The sequence below is a fragment of the Neofelis nebulosa genome, chromosome 13 (genome assembly GCF_028018385.1).
Source record: "Neofelis nebulosa isolate mNeoNeb1 chromosome 13, mNeoNeb1.pri, whole genome shotgun sequence".
NCBI classification, from domain to species: Eukaryota; Metazoa; Chordata; class Mammalia; order Carnivora; family Felidae; genus Neofelis; species Neofelis nebulosa.
This window is the reverse complement of record NC_080794.1, coordinates 14,997,743-15,016,583: the sequence shown is the minus strand read 5'-3', so window position 1 is coordinate 15,016,583 and position 18,841 is coordinate 14,997,743. Positions and strand designations below refer to the sequence as shown.

Genomic DNA, 18,841 nt, shown 5'->3' with positions numbered 1-18,841 from the left:
GCTAAATATCAGTTGATTGTAGCCCAACACCATGCATATTTCTAATAACTGCCATTTTACTTTAGCCTTGAGTTGTACTGTCATCTTTGTGATAATGACCCTGGAGAAAAAAGATGGAGTCCCTTTATTAACTTATATATACATGATACTTGGCACAGGATTATGTCTTTATTAAGACAATGATTTTTACTAATTGTAGTGACAAATTGACAAATTGTGAGGTTTATAGAAAGAACTGATGAAGATGTTAATTAATAATATTCCATGGCTTGTCTTAAGCCAGAGTCAGAAAGGTCCCGTGAAGGGTCACATTTGATCTATAATCATCTCATACTGATGACTGAGGTTGTATGTTTTCTCATTCCACAATCACCCCAAGGCCTATTGTTTAACCCTCTTGCTCCCTAAAATAATTAAGACGCCCTGAGCCACCACTGCCACCTAGTGGTAATTAAAAAATGGGTTGATCCAGAAGCGATTCCCTCCTGTAACCTTTTCTTGTATTAATTCTGTCTTTCCATATCTGACTTCAGGGAATGTCCTCCATGCTAATTTTTATTACATACGCTGAATGGAATCTGATGTGGTGGCTGGGAGTCCACTTCTAGAGCTAGACTTTCAAGGTTCACCTCCTCACCCTCCCCAGCTCTGTGGCCTTGGGCAAGTTGCCTGTGTTTTTGTCTCTCAATACCCACATTTGTAAAATGGAGTAATAGTAACACCTATCTCTTGAAGTTGTTTTGAAGAATTAATTATACAGTTTACGTAAAGTGCTAAAATTAGGAGCTGGCCTAGAGGAAATGCTCTAAAATGCCAATAAATAGCAGATGCTATATACACATATCCTTTTTCGTCCCTTTGTACTTCCCCTTTTTCTTCTCGCTTTGGCTCTTTTTCCATTTCTCTCAAATCAACCTAAATCACATCTGACATGCTGTTATAATAAATAATTAGAGATATTGCCGTGTAAGAATGTACTTTGACATGAAGTTGGGTGTAACTAACACAACTTACAAACCTCTTGGCAATACTGTGAAGACCCATTCAAAGTCTCTGGTAAAATCTTCATTGGCTTCCTGTTCTACTCTGTTCAAGTTACCGTAACAAACCACCACTAACTGCTGGTGTAGAAACAACAGAAGTTTATTTCTCACAGTCCCAGACCAAGGAGCTGGGACATCCGGTGTCAGGGGAGAGCCCCACGTCCTGGTTCACGCACTGCTCTCCTCCTGCAATACGCTCACTGGTTACAGGGATGAAAGAGCTCTGTGGGGTCTTTATAGGGGCACCAATACCACTCGTGGGGGCCCCACTCTCATGACCTCATCATCCCCCCCCCCCAAGGCTCCACTTCTGTGTAAAATCACGGCAGGGGTTAGGATTTCAACATATGAATTTGGTGGGGGGATACAGACATTCAACCCATAACACTTTTTAAACTTCCTCTTTTTAAAAATCATCATCTATCAAGAAAAAATTTTCAAGTATATTTTTAAGTTTATTTATTTTTGAGAGAGAGAGAGGGAGAGAGAGAAGATGGGCAGAGAGATAGAAAGAGAGAGAATCCCAAGCAGGCTCCGCACTGTCTGCACAGAGCCCAATGTGGGGCTCGATCTGATGAAACGCGAGATCATGACCCAAGCTGAAACCAAGAATTGGACACTAATCAACTGAGACACTCAGGCACCCCAAAATTTTTAAATATTTTATTAGAATTTGTCGGGTGTTTTTTTTTTTTTACTTTATTTAACATTTATTTATTTTGAGAGAGAGAGAGATAGAGTATGAGCAGGGGAGGGGCAGAGAGAACGGGAGACACAGAATCTGAAGCAGGCTCCAGGCTCCCAGCAGTCAGCACAGAGCCCGACCCGGGGCTCAAACTCATGAGCCGTGAGATCATGACCTGAGCCGAAGTTGGACGCACAACTGACTGAGCCACCTAGGCGCCCCTGTTGCTTTTTCTTTTTAATCAAATCAATGATTTAAAATTATTTGAAGTATGTGAAACATTAAATGAACACTTTCTTGCTCTACAACCTTCAATCCAGAGAGGAAGCAAAAATTCTCCTTGGCTCCATCCACCCCAATTCTACAAGTGGCCCTAGACACGAAGATTATCCCTTTCATGTATTTCCTTTAGGTCCTTCCCAAGCATTTCTTAAATGTTTGTTTATTTTGAGAGAGAAAGACAGCGAGTGGGAGAGGGGCAAAGAGAGAAGGACAGAGAATCCCAAACAGGCACTGCACTGTCCATGCAGAGCCGGACATGGGGCTCTAACCCACAAACCACGTGAGATCATGACCTGAGCCCAAATCAAGAGTCAGACAGTTAACCAACTGAGCCACCAAGGTGCCCCCCACCAAGCATTTTTTCATCACCTCCCTCAAATATTTGGAAAATTCCTAACTGACTCTGGACACTTCCAAGCTCGTCATCCCCACACGTCGTACACAATTCGCTAACCCTGGGCTAGGGGGCTTATGAATGTCCCCAGGGGATGGATGGCAGGGAGCTGTTGTCTAAGCCAGCAGATGTGCTGCCCAAGGCCCCTCCTACCTTACTCCCTGGTCCTATCAAGAGGCTTCCTCCTCTCCAATGTAAACTCTAGTCTTCTAGCTCTTTTCTCTCTGGACCCGTTTTCCTAGTCCTGTGAGCAGAAACATGGTCTCTTGATATTTGGGAGCAGAAAGCAAAAATCTTCCCATCTTAGACTTAAGTCAACAGTTTCTTTAAATTTCTGCATCCCTATGGACTGAGAGTGCCCTTAAGGTTCAAGTGAGAGAAAGACAAATAGAGAGAAATGTGTTGACATGTTTATCTGCCACACCTAGATTTATGCACATAAATATATATATATGGTTTTGTCTTACCAGTTTTTCACACAAATATCACCACTGTGTAGATATTATTTTTTAGACTTTTTAACTTAACAACCTTCTTGACATAAATTTGAAAATATTTATGGAGCATTATTACATAGAATAAGGAGTTCATGAATTAGGAAGTAAGTACTCTAGTGGTTAAGAATTTTTTTTTTTTTACTATTTTTTAGTTCTAATGTGGTAAATTTAGCAATTTCCTTCAACTTTGCTATCTCTAAACATGTGCACTAACTTGCAAACTATTAACTTACAAATGAACTTTATCAAAATAATCTACTAATAAAGAGCTGACCTGTATTTATGGAATTTTTTTAAACCTAGCTATTTTTACTTATTCCCTCAAAAAACTAATTGCCTTTAAAACCTCTCTTGTGGAAAGGCACTTGCTGGGATGAGCATTGGGTGTCGTATGTAAGTGATGAATCACTGAATTCTACTCCTGAAGCCAACACTGCGCTGTATACTAGCTAACTAAAATTTAAATAAAACAAACAAACAAAAACAACAACAATTTCTCTTGTGGTATGGTTCCAAAATAACCCAAAAAATTCCCTTAAAATACACAATCATATTTTAAATATTTTGTGAGTGCCTTAAAATATAATTTGATCTTTCTACACAAAAATTTATATAAGGTGTTTTGTCATTGTCCCCCGTGGTAAATTGTATCTAAGGAGTTTTTCCACGCAGAGTTATTTGAAATCAAATGACTGCTTTGTCTAAATGAAAGTGGAATTAAGAGTGAAGCTGTATTACAGTTTATGAACCAATTAGAATATATATTTAATTCTTACTTCCTGCGCTCAGTGGTATGTATGTACAGAGCAAGTAGCTGAAGAAAACTCATTATTATAGACAAATACTAAGAGGCAAATTATGTTAAGTTTTAAACAACCTAGAAAGCTCACTACAATACTGTGTTTATTTTGGCATATAAAATCCCACTACGTATAAAGCCCACTACAGTACTGTGTTTATCATGGACCCATTTTTCTTTTGCCTGAAATAATTCCCACTTTTTTATTCACAATGTATAGAACAAGTATTGATAGCTTTCCAACACTTCGGAACTTTCCTTTAAAATCAGTATTGGTGGGGCGCCTGGGTGGCGCAGTCGGTTGGGCGTCCGACTTCAGCCAGGTCACGATCTCGCTGTCCGTGAGTTCGAGCCCCGCGTCGGGCTCTGGGCTGACAGCTCAGAGCCTGGAGCCTGTTTCAGATTCTGTGTCTCCCTCTCTCTCTGACCCTCCCCCGTTCATGCTCTGTCTCTCTCTGTCCCAAAAATAATAAAAAAATAAAAATAAAAATAAAATAAAAAATAAAATAAAATAAAATAAAATAAAATAAAATAAAATCAGTATTGGTAAATGACATATAACTGCCTACTGCAAGTGTAAACATTTGTCAAACCAAAAATTTAGAAAATTTGGCTTTAGAAAATTTAATTCGGGGTGCCTGGGTGGCTCAGTAGGTTAGGCGTCCGACTTCGGCTCAGGTCATGATCTTGTGGTTTCTGAGTTCGAGCCCCATGTTGGGCTCTGTACTGACAGCTTGGAGCCTGGAGCCTGCTTCAGATTCTGTGTCTCCCTCTCGCTCTCTGCCCCTCCCCCACTCGTGCTGTCTCTCTCTCTCTCTCTCTCTCTCTCTCTCTCTCTCTCTCTAAAATAAACAAACATTAAAAAAATTTAATTCAACTGTACTTTTAAATATTTTTTAAAGAAAAGGGAAGTATGAATCAAGTGACTGACCCTTTAAATTGTATGAGGTTTTGGGGTGCGTGGGTGGCTCAGTCAGTTAAGCGTCAGACTTCAGCTCAGGTCATGATCTCGCAGTCCGTGAGTTTGAGCCCCGCGTCGGGCTCTGGGCTGACAGCTCAGAGCCTGGAGCCTGTTTCAGATTCTGTGTCTCCCTCTCTCTCTGACCCTCCCCCGTTCATGCTCTGTCTCTCCCTGTCTCAAAAATAAACATTAAAAAAAAATTTTTTTTAATAAAATAAAATAAAATAAAATAAATTGTACGAGGTTTTTAAGATGGAGGCAGGGAAGGAGATTTTACAGTAGCAATTGCTACGTTTGCCAATAATGATAGTAAATTGGGTTCTTTTTCTTATTAACATATCAGTACTTCACTATTCTTTAGCTTTCTAATAAACTCAATACTGCATTCAAAATATACAGGACAGTCAAAGGTTTGGGTCCCTTTCATTTCACAAAAGACTTTGACCATCAACCTGAAAACTATTTATATAGAACAGATTTGGAGAAAACCTTCTCACGTACAAGGGGCCACATCTACACTACAGGCACATCTTCCAGCATCAGAAGGTTGAGCACAAGTAGGGTGGGAGAGAGGAAAGGATGAAAGAAAACAAGAAATATTGTTTTGTGTCAATTTGTTTTTCTACTAATGTAGCACTGAAAATACCACTGCACTTACAGTGGTCAAGAAAATTATGTTTGGGTTAGTCAGTAAATTGGACATTCATCTGGGATATGAAATCACCCACTTTGTTTATTTTTATTTTTTATTCTTGGCACAGTTAGCACTTGGCCAGCATCTCCCGATGTGGTCACGGGGTAAGTACTTTCGTGATCCCATTTTTGCAATTACTATCTCTTGTTCCCAGGTAAGTGGTTAAAAAAAATGCATGCTGTGCATTTGTAGATCCTGAGTCTCTCTCAAGGGCTAACTGGTTTACATGCAGCTTTCTGTGGTTAGCCACTTAACGTGGAGGCTGTCTTTTACCTCATGATTCATGATTCATGGCACCCTTCTCACTATATTAGGTCTTAGAGCAATTGTTCTGGTGTGGTTGAGCATGTAATTATCTTCTCATCATTTCTGTTTTTGTCTCCCTTTCTGCACCATTCTGGGATCTTGCCAAGGTGACAGGAAAAATTTTAAATTAATGTAAAAGTTGTATCATCACCATAAGCTGAAGCAGCAGTGCCCAAAATCCAAACACTCACCAATCAGCTCTTCTGGAACTCTTGGATATCACGTAATGTTATGATATAAAGAATTTAAGTACACTTCTGTGGTCACTCTTTCCTATTTCCTTCCAGATATCAACATCATTGTAAAATAATGTAAGACTATGTACATCCAAGTATAATATAATTGGTCTTTTAAATTTTGACATTAAATCGGTCGCTATTTAGTGATAATACACACGCACGCACACACACATACAACTCTCTGCTGAGTACTATGGAAGATATAATACTTAGAAAGATGACAGTCTTCACAGAGGAACATGGCGGTCAAGACCACAGGCAGCTCTTTGACTGCTAGGGAGGGTCCCAGTCTCTGCCTCTCCTTTTCTAAAAAAGAAAAAGTCTGCCTCATATGATTGCTGGGGGGATTAAGTAACATTTGTTTAGCACCTAAACAGTGCCTTCAATATGAAAAGCATATTGTTAAGTACTATTATATTAGTACAAAGCACGTCCATTGGCAAGTACTGAACTTCATGGGCTAGACCCTGGGAGCATAGACATTTGGAAATCGAAGTCTTCTTGAGTGCAGTGATTGTCAAGAAAGCTTTTATGGCCTTTGGGCTGGGCTTTAAATGAAGCAAGAAGGGCTTAGGACAGAGGAAATTAAGAACAAAAGTAGAAGGTGGCTGATCATCAGGAACCAGTAAGACCCACTGGCCAAGGAAGAAAGGATGATGTGATAAGCTGTGCCATGTGGGATTATATAAAGTGAAGGCAGAAAGTGGAACGTGTTGAATTTTTTGTACTTGCCAGTGTAGTTTTTGAATTTTAATATAAACTGAGAAACTCTTCAGAAAGGCCTTTCCTTTTTAAGGAGAGCCTATTGTGTTTAAAATTGTGTTTTAAGGAGAGCCTATTGTGTTTAAAGGAGTTCATGGCCTGGAGACTCAATCCTGGAATCAGAGATCATTCCTACAGATTTTGATGGTCTTTGCCTGGGACAACAGTCAACTTATCTCAACAACCAGCCTGCTAAGATGAGAACTATTTTAAGAGAACATGAGCTTTCTGAGAACACTGGCCTGAAAAGGACAGGAAGAGGGAAGAGCTCCTCTGAGGTGGGAGGGGGAGAACTACAGACAAAGTAGGGTCCCGAATATTCATGGATGCATTTGCACCATCACAGCGGTGGAGCCTAAAACAGAATGTGAGATCTGTAATAACTAACTTTGTAGGGCTTTCTTCATTCTTAATGTTTCACTTGTTTCCAAATTCAGTGCTTTTTGAAAAGAATACACCCTTATCCTGAGGAACCCTTTTGTACTGTTGGTGGGAATCCAAACTTGTGAGCCACTGTGGAGAACAGTATGGAGGTTCCTCAAAAAGTTTAAAAATAGAACTACCCTACGACCCAGCAATTGCACTACTAGGTATTTACCCAAAGGATACAAAAACGCTGATTCGAAGCATGTTTATAGCCGCATATCAACAATAGCCAATTAGTGGAAAGAGTCCAAATGTCCATCAACTGATGAATGGATAAAGAAGATGTGGTACACACACACACACACACCGGAATACTACTATACTACTTGGCGATGAAAAAGAACGAGATCTTTGAAATCTTGCCATTTGCAACAACGTGGATAGAACTGGAAGGTATTATGCTAAGCGAAATTAGTCAGAAAAAGATAGGTATCATATGATTTCACTCATACATGGAATTTAAGAAACAAAACAGATGAACATAGGGTAAAAGAATGAAAAATAAGATAAAAACAGAGAGGGAGACAAGCATAAAAGACTTAAATATAGAAAACAAACTGAGGGTTGCTGGAGGGGAGGTGGGTGGGGGTGGGGTAAATGGGCAATGGGCATTAGAAGGGGACTTGCTGGGATGAGCACTGGGTGTTATACCTAAGTGATGAATCACTGGGTTCTACTCCTAAAGCCAAGACTATGCTGTATGTTAACTAAGTTGAATTTAAAAAAATAATAATATACCCTTATCCTCTTAAAATCTCAGAAATACTGAAATCACCTCTGCACACTTCTTTTTAACTTTGGGTACAAACCAGACCGTATGGAGAGACAACATTCAGTACCTTCTTGCTGTCTGGGCACTGCCCGGCCTAGGTTAGGGCTTAATTCACCGCTAACTCAAGGACAGACCAGCGCATACCTGGAAGTCCTCCACTGAGTCAACAGCATACCTCACTAATGACTGGCTAGACAGGCTGGTGTTTCTTTAAAGTGCCAGCCGTGTATACATCATTCTTTTCCTCCCTGAAACAGAGACACCCTTGTACAAATGTGGGCCAAGTCCAAACTCCATGTGATATGTGTCTTCTCTTATTCAAACATCCATTAGTTGGGTACAGTGGCCAAGAAGTCCTGGAAAATTATCTGACCCTCTACACATACTTACGTCTCTCCAAAGTAGATCAATGCACAGTAAATGGCAAGTAGCAGCATAATAGAATATGATTCAAAAAATAATAAACTAGCTTACCTGCTCAAAGCTCTCTTTTCAACTGGCCTGAAAAAAGTCTGAGACTTCTGCCCACTTCTTACATGAAAGCATTAACTTCAGAAATATGTAAAAATGTGCTATTTAAAAGTATAACATGTCACCCATAATGACTTTAGCAGGATGAGGGACTGAGGGAAAAAGACAGAGGACAGGTTAATTTTGTTCTGACACATGGAAACGAGGATCTAGAGGATGATGAACTTTCCAGAACCTCCAGGACAGATCTGCCATACACTGAGGTCCCACAGAGAAACAGGAAGCTCCCCAAAAACATTTGGATGGGACAAGAATCAATAAAAACATATCGAGCTTATTGAGATGATCTGTGTTTCTTTAAAAAAATTATATGTGGAATATATTTATAAAATATTATTTTGTCACTCCCAAAGCAGCAGAACTTTTGGATATAAATTGCTCTTATTTTGTACTGGTCCATGCGATGTATGGACACCAAGTAAGATCTTATTCAAGAATGCACTTACATTGATGCTATGAATACTGTTGACAATACATCCAATGTACTTTTAGATTTCAAGGGAACAGCGCACAGGTCTGGAAAAATTAGTCTTATGATATCTATCTCTAAGAATACTTTTAGCTATTAAAGATACATGTTTATCCAGATAAACTCATATGATTGAAGTAATTCTAAGATTTTATAAAAAGTTATAATGGACTAAATGATCTATAAAGCCTATAAGTTTATTTCACTTCTCTGAGTATTCAGTTGTTCCACATAAAATGAGTAGGACAAAGAAACTGGTTTAAAATGGAATGAAATACTGAGGGTTTTTTTTACTATATACCTAAACACAAACAAAAGTTGTTTTATTCAGAGGAAAACAGTTTTTTAAGTTTCATCAATTTGTCCAAGAAGAGTTTACAAAAGAATTTTGTATTTTATTAATGAATGAATCACCAGGAAGTACCTCTTCAGTGCACAACTGCTTGGCCATCTCAAAGGAAGAAAGATATACATGTTTAAGCCATCACAGGACACAGAGACATAAATATAAAAGATCCACCAAAAAGCAGGCTACAATAAACAATACTAAACGCTGCAAAAATAACAATGTTGCCAAAATACATTTCACTGAGGGTTCTATCATACCACAGGCAGACTTTGCCCACTTTAGAGTATAGAACATTTTTCTGGATGCCAAGCCACACTCACAGCTAACCACATCACTTAGTGCTCTCAAACGCTGGGTCAAAGGAAACAGACAAAGAAAATCTTTAGTTCACTCCTCATAAATCCCTACAGGTTTCACTCCGGCATTTTGTTTGAAAAACGAAGGTAGGTGTAAAAGTGCAGCTCCAACCCATCCGAGTGGGTCGGTGACACTTGTCAAAATTTCAAAAGAATTGTTTGCCGTCCTTCCAAAGATGACGCTCCAAAACCAGACAAAACCAGACAGACTTAAAAATCCAAAGAAAGCACATGCAAATTAGAGATTACCAAATGCTGTAAACTTAGCCTAAGAGCTTGCTGAAGGTTACATAACTTGTGCCTTGTTATTTTTGTCTACCAAGTTTTGAAAGACTCTCTGGGACGTCTCTTTTCTCTTATTAAGTTTGAGGGAAATCAGAGGTTTCCCGGGAGGAATGGGGTAAAGTTGATCATTGGCATTGGGTCTTGTACATTAAGCCTGATGGGTAACATTTGATGTGCTGACCGCAGTCTCACTGTGCTAGAGCGTATATCCAAGTCTGGAGCATACGGGGAGTCCTGGAACTCCGTGACAGGTCTGCAAAAGCTGCTAAAATCATCATATTGTTCACTTTTTGTCTGCCACAAGACGGTAAGCTGGCACATCTTCCAGTGCACCTGTAATGGAGATCATACGCCATGTGTGTGACTTGACAAAAGGGCAAAGCTGGCCACTATCTGGCTTGAGTGTAAGCTAAGCACGTGTCTCCCGAAATCCTCTGCACGCACGTTCCACTATTTTACATCACTTCTATCACGCATTATTTTTAAGAGTGGGAGTTGGGAACTCTGCGTAGATATTGTTGCAGGACTTTTGACCTCAATACCCAGGATTCGTTGTCTTGCCGTTTCAAAGAACAAAGAGGTGGACACAAAATGAGCAGCAAGTGAAAGTTTATTAGAGTATAAGGTCAGAGAGTAAGAGTACTAGGAAAGCTCTCTTTATACAGAGGGGGCATTAGAAAGTGAATGCCCGTGACCATAGGCAAGGGTCCCTGTCTCACAAGGCTCTGGTCAGCAACCCCTCCCCTTCCCCCTGGTTCATTCTCAGGTCCTACCCTTACTGGCTGGATGGTTGTAGGTGTTGGGTTGTCCATTCCTGATTGGCTCGTTTCCATTGTATGAGGGGTGGTCTACGGCCATACCATTCCCTGTGGGTCAACATCTTGCGGTCTATTTATTTTTAGTCAGGTCTTTTGTCAAATTCCTCACGGGAACCTGAGTGTGGCTAGGTGGGGTCTATTACATTCTTAAGAGGAACCTTGCGACCGAGGGAGTTTGCTGTGGTCAGACACTCCCAGAACTGTTCCAAAATATGTCTTTCCCCACCCAGGGACCTCAGGTCCTAATCTTTCCCTCTCTGCCTATTTTATCCTGTCTTTTACTATCCTAATATCTGAATAGAAACTACGTAACAGACCTTTCAGACCCTATATCCCCTGCCTTAGAATCATAGAATTATTAGCTTTTAAAGGGTATTACTGACAACTCAGCCCAACCCCTACACCTCGTTAGGTGAAAGTGCTGAGGCCTGAAAATATTTCTGACTTCTCCAAATCGGTTATCGCCATATTAAAAATAGTATTCATAACCACTGTCCCAGTAAACACTGATTGGCACTTTATTGTTTTTCACTACTGCTGCAAACGCAAATGCTTCACACGTCCCCACTTGACAGATGGACACACTGAGATGCAGAGCAAACGACTAAGATGCTAATTCGTGGCAGAGGTAAGGCTCACATTCAGGTTTCTGATTCCAAAGCATGCTCCCAACATCCCTATTATAGCGATGATTAGATTATTAAAGTTTCATGGAGATCTAATTGAATCCTAAGTGTCCACAAAATGCAGAGGAAAGACCGCCCTGCGTACTCACAAAACAACCGATCTCAAAGCAGTCATTGGATGCAAGATTTCACTGTGAGCATCCCCTGTGCAGATTCAACTTTCTGAAGGTTTTCAACTGACAAGGAGACTGGCGGGAATCTGCCGTAAGGATGACGCACGTCTTGGCAACGGAGGCCTGAAGATGGTACTTGTCCTTGGATAAAGTCAAAGTTACTTTCTTTTCCTGACTACTGAGCGACCATGTAGAAAGGAGACACAACGTGAGCAGCTGAGAGAAAAAAAATGCGACAGAGGGAAGTCTCATGTGCAAAGTTGGGAAATGACACTGTTTGTGTATTTATATGACACTATTTATATACTGACACTAAAAACATTAAGAAATAAGTATACTTTCTATTTCACGTGGTCTCAAGTTGGGGTGACCCTACTTTTGAGGTAACACCTTAACTATATTTTTCAGGATGCATCAGCGTGTTTAGAAAAAAAAAATATCGTTTTCCTTTTGAGAGCGAAGTTAAGAAAATATACTAAATTCAACCCAAATACTGTTGCTTGACAGATATAATTTTTATTAATCGGTGTTATTGCTGGAAAGACAAGGGTGTTATTGTTGTCGTTGTTTTCTTCAGAGTGATATTTACTACCCTTTGTCTTGGTTTGATTTTGCAGGAGATTCCGGTCAACTTTAATTTGTGCTATTTTAACTGTTTTACTACAGTTCTCACCCCTTTTGAGAAAGAAGGTATTCCTCCTTCCCAATTTATGGGATTCCTTTACTACTTCTTTCTAGAAGAAAAATAAGGCAGGTTGCAATTACTCCCCTTGGAGTAACAGTTTAGGAAATCAGTGCTGACTCCATCCCTTCCTTTGCTCAGGTTTGCGAGGCCTTAAAAGGTCATTTAAGAGGTGAGATTGTAGGCACTTCCTCGCTGGGAGGAGGCGGGAGGAAGAAAGCCTGTCTCCAGAACAGTAACAGCCTCAGGAGGAGGCTGTCTGCAGGCCCTGCGCCCAGAGGTCAGCCGTGCTCCTCCAAGTCAGACGGCGGCGGTGACGGCCTTGGGAGGAGGCTGTCTGCAGGCCCTGCGCCCAGAGGGTGGGCCCGGTCAGCCTCAGCCGTGCTCCTCCAAGTCAGATGGCGGCGGTGATGGCCTCGGGAGGAGGCTGTCTGCAGGCCCTGCGCCCAGAGGTCAGCCGTGCTCCTTCAAGTCCGACGGCGGCGGTGACGGCCTCAGGAGGAGGCTGTCTGCAGGCCCTGTGCCCAGAGGGTAGGCCTGGTCAGCCCCAGCCGTGCTCCTCCAAGTCAGATGGCGGCGGTGACGGCCTCGGGAGGAGGCTGTCTGCAGGCCCTGCGCCCAGAGGGTGGGCCCCGTCAGCCTCAGCTGTGCTCCTCCAAGTCAGACGGCGGCGGTTTGCTGGGTTATAAACTCAGGCGTGGCCTCGCCCAGGTCTCCCAGAGCGTGGTGCAGGCCCCACTCCCGGCGCGCTGGGGGGCGCTGGGCAGCAGGGGACAGGGACCACCGCCAGGGACACAGCCCCTCAAGCTCTGAGCAGGCAGGGGGCGCTCGCCACAGGGGGCCGGGAGGGACTGGACCGGAAGGCGGCACGTCCCGCCCTGTGACATCACCTCCGCCGAGCCTCCCTCTCCGGGCGGAAGGGCGCCCCGCCCGCCCGCCCCCGCGGTCTCCCACAGCCGGGGTGGGCTGCTGAGTCTCCCTCTGTCACGGCACACGTCCCGGGCGCCCGTCACCACAGCCTACCTTGAGTCACGCGGCTCAGGTCAGCGGCCTCCGTCAGGGGGCACCGCCGACGCCGCTACCACGAGTCGCAACGCGGGCAGCTCCCCTCGCGTCCGAGGTTGCCGCGGTCTGTCGGGCGTCCCGACGCCACGTCACGTCACCCTCCTCGGGTCAGAGGTCAGCCGCCCGCTTCTCCGCCCGTCGGGCGTGAGCGCCGCCCTCGCTTCCTCGTGATGCGCACGCGCCCAGCTTGGGGGCGGGGGGGGGGGGGGGGGGGTGTCTCCTCGCGGGGGCGCTGTGTAGTCTCCCGCCGTCACGACGGCGTGAGCCCCGGGCTGCGAGGCCGGCGCTTCCACCACAGCCCGTCGTCCTCGCGGTTGTGTGAGGAGTCCCCGTGGTGAGTCGGTGGCCGCGCCTCACTGCCAGCGGGACTCCGTCCCGGGTGGGCCGGCGGGGCGGGCGACCCCCGGGGGCTTGGCCCGCATTGCCCGGGGATGAGGGGGCCACCGCTGTGCCAGGTCATTTCACACCCCCTTCCGACGCTTTTCCAAGAAGCTTCTGGAAACGCAGGGCGAAAACGGACGGTGAAATTACAAAACCAAGTAGATGGCCAAACAGGTATTCAAGCCAGCGGCGATTCATTCTTGGTTTCTCAATTGCTTCCAGTTGTATTTTTTTCATTTTCAATTTTTTTTTTCTTTTCAGCGCTAACATTCGCAGAGGCGACCTAAGTCGTGACCACTTTCTGTGACAAGTGGCTGCAAAGATGATCTGCGCGCAGCGGCAGCGAAAAGAAAACAAAGAAGCATGACGTGACCCAGGACCCTAAAGAGGCCCCTCCGCCAGCAGTTGTGACAGCCCCCCCCCCCACCCCCACCGTTCTTTCCAGAGCAGACCTGGTGAGTCAGCTGCAACCCCTTGTCTCAGCTCGGATTTGAACCCCGAACTACAAAATCTGAATCCGCCTGCTGTCGCCTGGCCACCCCTTTCAGAAGGTAATGAATTTCAGTTTCTCATGGTCGCCTGAGGCTCAGCATGGGTAAGAGCCTTGCCCGAGACCAACCCTTGGAGGGTAGTGTAGCCATCCCTGACGAATGCCCGCTGCCTCCAAGGCCTGTGCTGCTGACCACTGATTGTATTCTTGCAAATAGGATCGACAAATAGAATATTCAGTATATTGGTAAACGCTACAGAAAAAAAAAAAAAAATTAGGGAAGATCAGGACGGAGGACAATGTATGAGAAGGTTGGTCGGGGACCTTCTCGGGAGAAGGTGACATTTCAAGGAGGAAGAACCGAAGGAGGGAGGGAGTGCGGAAGGAGCACTGCACAAAGCGGGGGTGCGAGTGCACAGACCCTCAGGTGGGAGGCCCGTGCCGTGGCCCTGGCACTGGAGCAGGGAGACCACGGGAGTGTAGGGGAGGCTGGGGAGAGCAGGTGCAGCGCAGCCTTACAGGGGGTGATGAAGCCTGTATGCTGAGCAAGGCAGGGAGTGGCTGCAGGGCTTTGTGCATCTGGGCTGTGTGTGTGTCTTGACTCAAATGGTGTCAGTGAATGGGGGAGTCCTCCCCTGGGAAGAAAGAATTAAAAACTTACAACTCTGATCTCCTTAGAATAACTATAGGGAAGCATGTTGTTATGGACTGAATTGTGTGCCCACTCCACCCCCCCCCCCAAAATTCATACGTTGAAGTCCTAACCCCCAGAAGCTCAGAATGTGACTGTATTCGGAGATGGGACCTCTGCACAAGTGATGAAGTTAAAATGAGGCCAGCAGAGTGTCCTTGTAAGAAGAAGAGATTGGGGGGGGGGGGGCGCCTGGGTGGCTCAGTCCGTTAAGCGTCCGACTTCAGGTCATGATCTCACACTTTGTGAGTTCGAGCCCCACGTCGGGCTCTGTGCGGACAGCTCAGAGTCTGGAGCCTGCTTCGGATGCTGTCTCCCTCGCTCTTTCTGCCCCTCCCCCACTCATAGTCTGTCTCACTCTGCCTCTCAAAAATAAATCATTAAAAGAAGGAGGAGAGGGGCGCCTGGGTGGCTCAGTCGGTTAAGCGTCCGACTTCGGCTCAGGTCACGATCTCAAAGTCTGTGAGTTCGAGCCCCGTGTCGGGCTCTGGGCTGATGGCTCAGAGCCTGGAGCCTGTTTCCAATTCTGTGTCTCCCTCTCTCTCTCTGCCCCTCCCCCTTTCATGCTCTGTCTCTCTCTGTCTCAAAAATAAATAAAAACGTTAAAAAAATTTTTTTTAAAAAAAAGGAGGAGAAGGAGAAGAGGAGGAGGAGGAGGAGGAGGAGGAGGAGGAGGAGGAGGAGGAGGAGGAGGAGAAGGAGAAGGAGAAGAAGAAGAAGAAGGAGAAGGAGAAGGAGAAGGAGAAGGAGAAGGAGAAGAAGGGGAGGAGGAGGAGAAGGAGAAGAAGAAGAAGAAGAAGGGAAGGAGAAAAAGGAGAAGAAGGAGGGGAGGAGGAGGAGAAGGAGAAGAAGAAGAAGGGAAGGAGAAAAAGAAGAAGAGATCAGGACACACAAAGAGACACCAGATGGGAGCTCACACAGGACACAGGCCGTGCACACACTGAGGAGAAGAAACCCGACCTGCTGACACCCTCATCCTGGCTGTCTAGCCTCTAGAGCTGTGAGAAAATTTATCTCCACCGTTTAAGCCCCCCAGTCTGCGGTATCTTGTAAAGGAGGCCCTAGTAAATGGATACAAATGCCTTAGTAAATCATACGATCAAGTGCATGTTTTCCTGGGGGGAATGAGCCCAGTCAGACCACAAAACAACAACAAACACACCTTTTCTTCCTATTCTCCCCCCTATGAAGATGAATAATATATATATATGATATATATTTCATATATATTTTTTAGTGTTTTTTAATGTTTATTTTTGAGAGAGAAAGAGACGGAGTACTAGCGGAGGAGTGGGAGAGAGAGAGAGAGAGAGAAAGAGAGAGAGAGGGAGACACGGACTCTGAGCTGTCAGCACAGAGCCCAATGAGGGGCTTGAACCCACAGACCGGGGAGATCATGACCTGAGCTAAATAAAGTCAGGCACTTAACCGCCTCAGCCACCCACATGCCCCAATTTCATATATATTCTTTAACATAAATATCTGGGCAGGGGATATCCTACCCCAGTGTGGCAGGTGGAGACACACTCAGGTGTTCAGCTTATTTTACACATGCATAATCTCGAAAGGAACTGCTTCACCTAAATTGCCACTAAAGCTTATTATCTGTAAGGGGACCGTTGTAACTAACAGAGGTTTATTAACCATTTTCTTACACGTGATCTAAAGCAAATTCTAATTTCTAGATTTTTTTCAGTAATGATGATTGATTTGTGTTTAGTTACCTATGTTTTGGAAAGTGTTAGAATTGAGTTTGGTCCAAGTAAAGTCTTCTTGAAATGATTTAGAATCTTAAAATATTGTTCATTTTGTTACTTAGAGAAACTTCTTAATTGTTTGTCTTAAAACCTCCTTTTTGTCCTGAAGACTCCATACTAAGGCAGAGCATAAATTGGGGAAATTCTGGTGTAGCATTTCTCTGACAAAACCAAAGAAAATGAAGAAAAGAAGGGAAGGAAAAAATGCAAATAAACCAAATACATGAAGAGCCTCCGTGGTTGAGATTGTTGGGAGAGGGTGAATATGGAAATATGTCTTTAAGGTACCTCACTTATACTTCACACATGTGTGCACACACGCACACACACCACATAGGGTGTGCTGGATAAAATACAGGACACCTGGCGAAATTTGAATTCAGATACAACAGAAACTTGTTTAGTATACATATGTCCCAAATATTGGCTGTATTTTTATTTTCTGAATCTGGCAACCCTCCCTCTGTCATCCCCTCAGTGGTGTGTGGAACTGGGCTGTTCAAGCTCGAAAGAGCCAATTGTTCAATATTCTGGAATTTTGCAGCCTGGTTGACATCAAGTTGGTAGCTTGAAATCGGACAGGATTGGAGTATTAACACCGCAGAAAGTGGCAAAATTTAAACATCAGGGCTTTTCTATTTGAAGAGCTGGCTGGTGAGCAGATACCAGAACACCACTGCTTTCCCTGAATGAGTGGGCGACTCACAGCACCATCTGAAACCGTTTCTTTACTGGAATAAGAATAACTCACAATTGCAAAATACTTTGCAGTTTACAAAACTGTTTCACACCCTTTGCGCCTCCCTGAACGCTTACAATAACTTGATGTTTGTGTTCAGTTAATGCATGGGGGGAAAGGTTCAGGGAGATAATATAACTTCCTTGAGGTGAGCAACAGGTTAGGAACCAAACAGTGAAAGAAAGAAGGACGGAGTTAGGAAAGATGAAAAATAACCTCCCGGATGACTGACTTACTACTGCAGAGGGGAAAATGGGTCTGTAGAGTAGAGATCTGATTGTAACCACCTTAACAACCAAGGGCTCAAATGAGGGCCAATGTGACATTGCGTCAATCCTCATGGGAAACAACATGAAATATACAATGTCACTGATGACCTATTCTTGCCACAAGGTTTACCCTGAATCTAATCAAGCCTGTAGACCTAAATTTCAATTCATAGGAAATACAAGAGGTAGAAAAACACATTACACAATACAACGGGGAAGCAATTAACCAGATTTGGAATGTGGAACGTTTTATGGATAAAATGGTTTGGACTTTTTAAAAACTAAAAACAAACAAAAAAAAAAAAGATGGGTGTGTAGAGGGAACTGCTCTCTAAAAGAAACTGAAAAGATGTAACAGCACATACAATGTATGAGCCTAGATTGAATTCTTCTTTAGAGAAAAGAAGAGCTCAAACATATATCCTTGGCCTATGTGGGGAAATCGGAATATGGACTGAATATTAGATATAGCCAGGATTTTGTTAATATTCTTAGGAACGTTAATGCTATTACACTGATGTAACAGAAGGCTTTCATTTTGAAGAACTTAAGGGTGAAAGTAATTATGCTGTCTGAAGTCTATTTTCAAACATTTCAGAAAAAAGAAGTGTGTGTTCATGTAGAGAAAGATGTAAAACAAATATAGCAGAATGTGAATTGTTAAATCTGTGAATACAGTGTGCACTGTCCTAGCATTTCAAACTTTTTGATTGTTTGAAAAAATTCTTTAAAAAAGTTGAGGCTATTAAAAGAAACGCACCAGCACTGGATGTGGAACAGGCGCAAAGAGAGCAGACACTGGTGCAAATGGAGGGGCAGTGGTTGAGAGAGAGAGAGAGAGAGAGAGATCACTCAGGTCTCGCTAGGACTGGCCATTAGGCACTAGACTGGCCACTAGAGACACACCAAAGTGACATGTATTGACTTATTTTTTTGTTACTGGGTAAGATACATGCTTATAAGATCAACCAAACAAAACTTTCCGAAATCATCCAGAACTGTAAGCAGGTTCAAGACCCTTGCTACTCTTTTGATCATACAGAGGATAGGAACCTCAGGAGATTAAATTCCATTGCAAGAATACAAGAAATCTACATTCCTTTCTATTGCTCAAACAGCCTAATTTCTATTTGTTTCCCTTTTTATCTTTTTCTCTCCACGTTGCATATATATTCTAGGACTTTTTTTTAATGTTTTATTTATTTTTGAGAGAGAGAAAGAGAGAGACAGAGCATGAGCGGGGGAGGGGCAGAGAGAGAGAGGGAGACACAGAATCGGAAGCAGGCTCCAGGCTCTGAGC

At 43.5% G+C, this 18,841-nt stretch overlaps 2 long non-coding RNA genes across 5 annotated transcripts in view; one reads left to right on the top strand and one right to left on the bottom strand.

Moving 5' to 3' along the window:
* The window catches only part of LOC131492629 (uncharacterized), a 121,648-nt gene extending 108,303 nt beyond the window's left edge, over positions 1-13,345 (bottom strand). The window contains exon 1 of the long non-coding RNA XR_009252198.1: positions 13,173-13,345. This is a non-coding gene — a long non-coding RNA (uncharacterized LOC131492629). The remainder of the gene's footprint in view (positions 1-13,172) is intronic.
* An 85-nt stretch (positions 13,346-13,430) lies between these two features.
* LOC131492628 (uncharacterized) overlaps positions 13,431-18,841 on the top strand; it is a 64,109-nt gene continuing 58,698 nt past the window's right edge. For 2 of the 4 annotated variants that reach the window (XR_009252194.1, XR_009252197.1), the window contains exons 1-2: positions 13,431-13,548; positions 13,857-14,146. This is a non-coding gene — a long non-coding RNA (uncharacterized LOC131492628). The other 2 variants (XR_009252196.1, XR_009252195.1) reach the window with 2 other exon arrangements.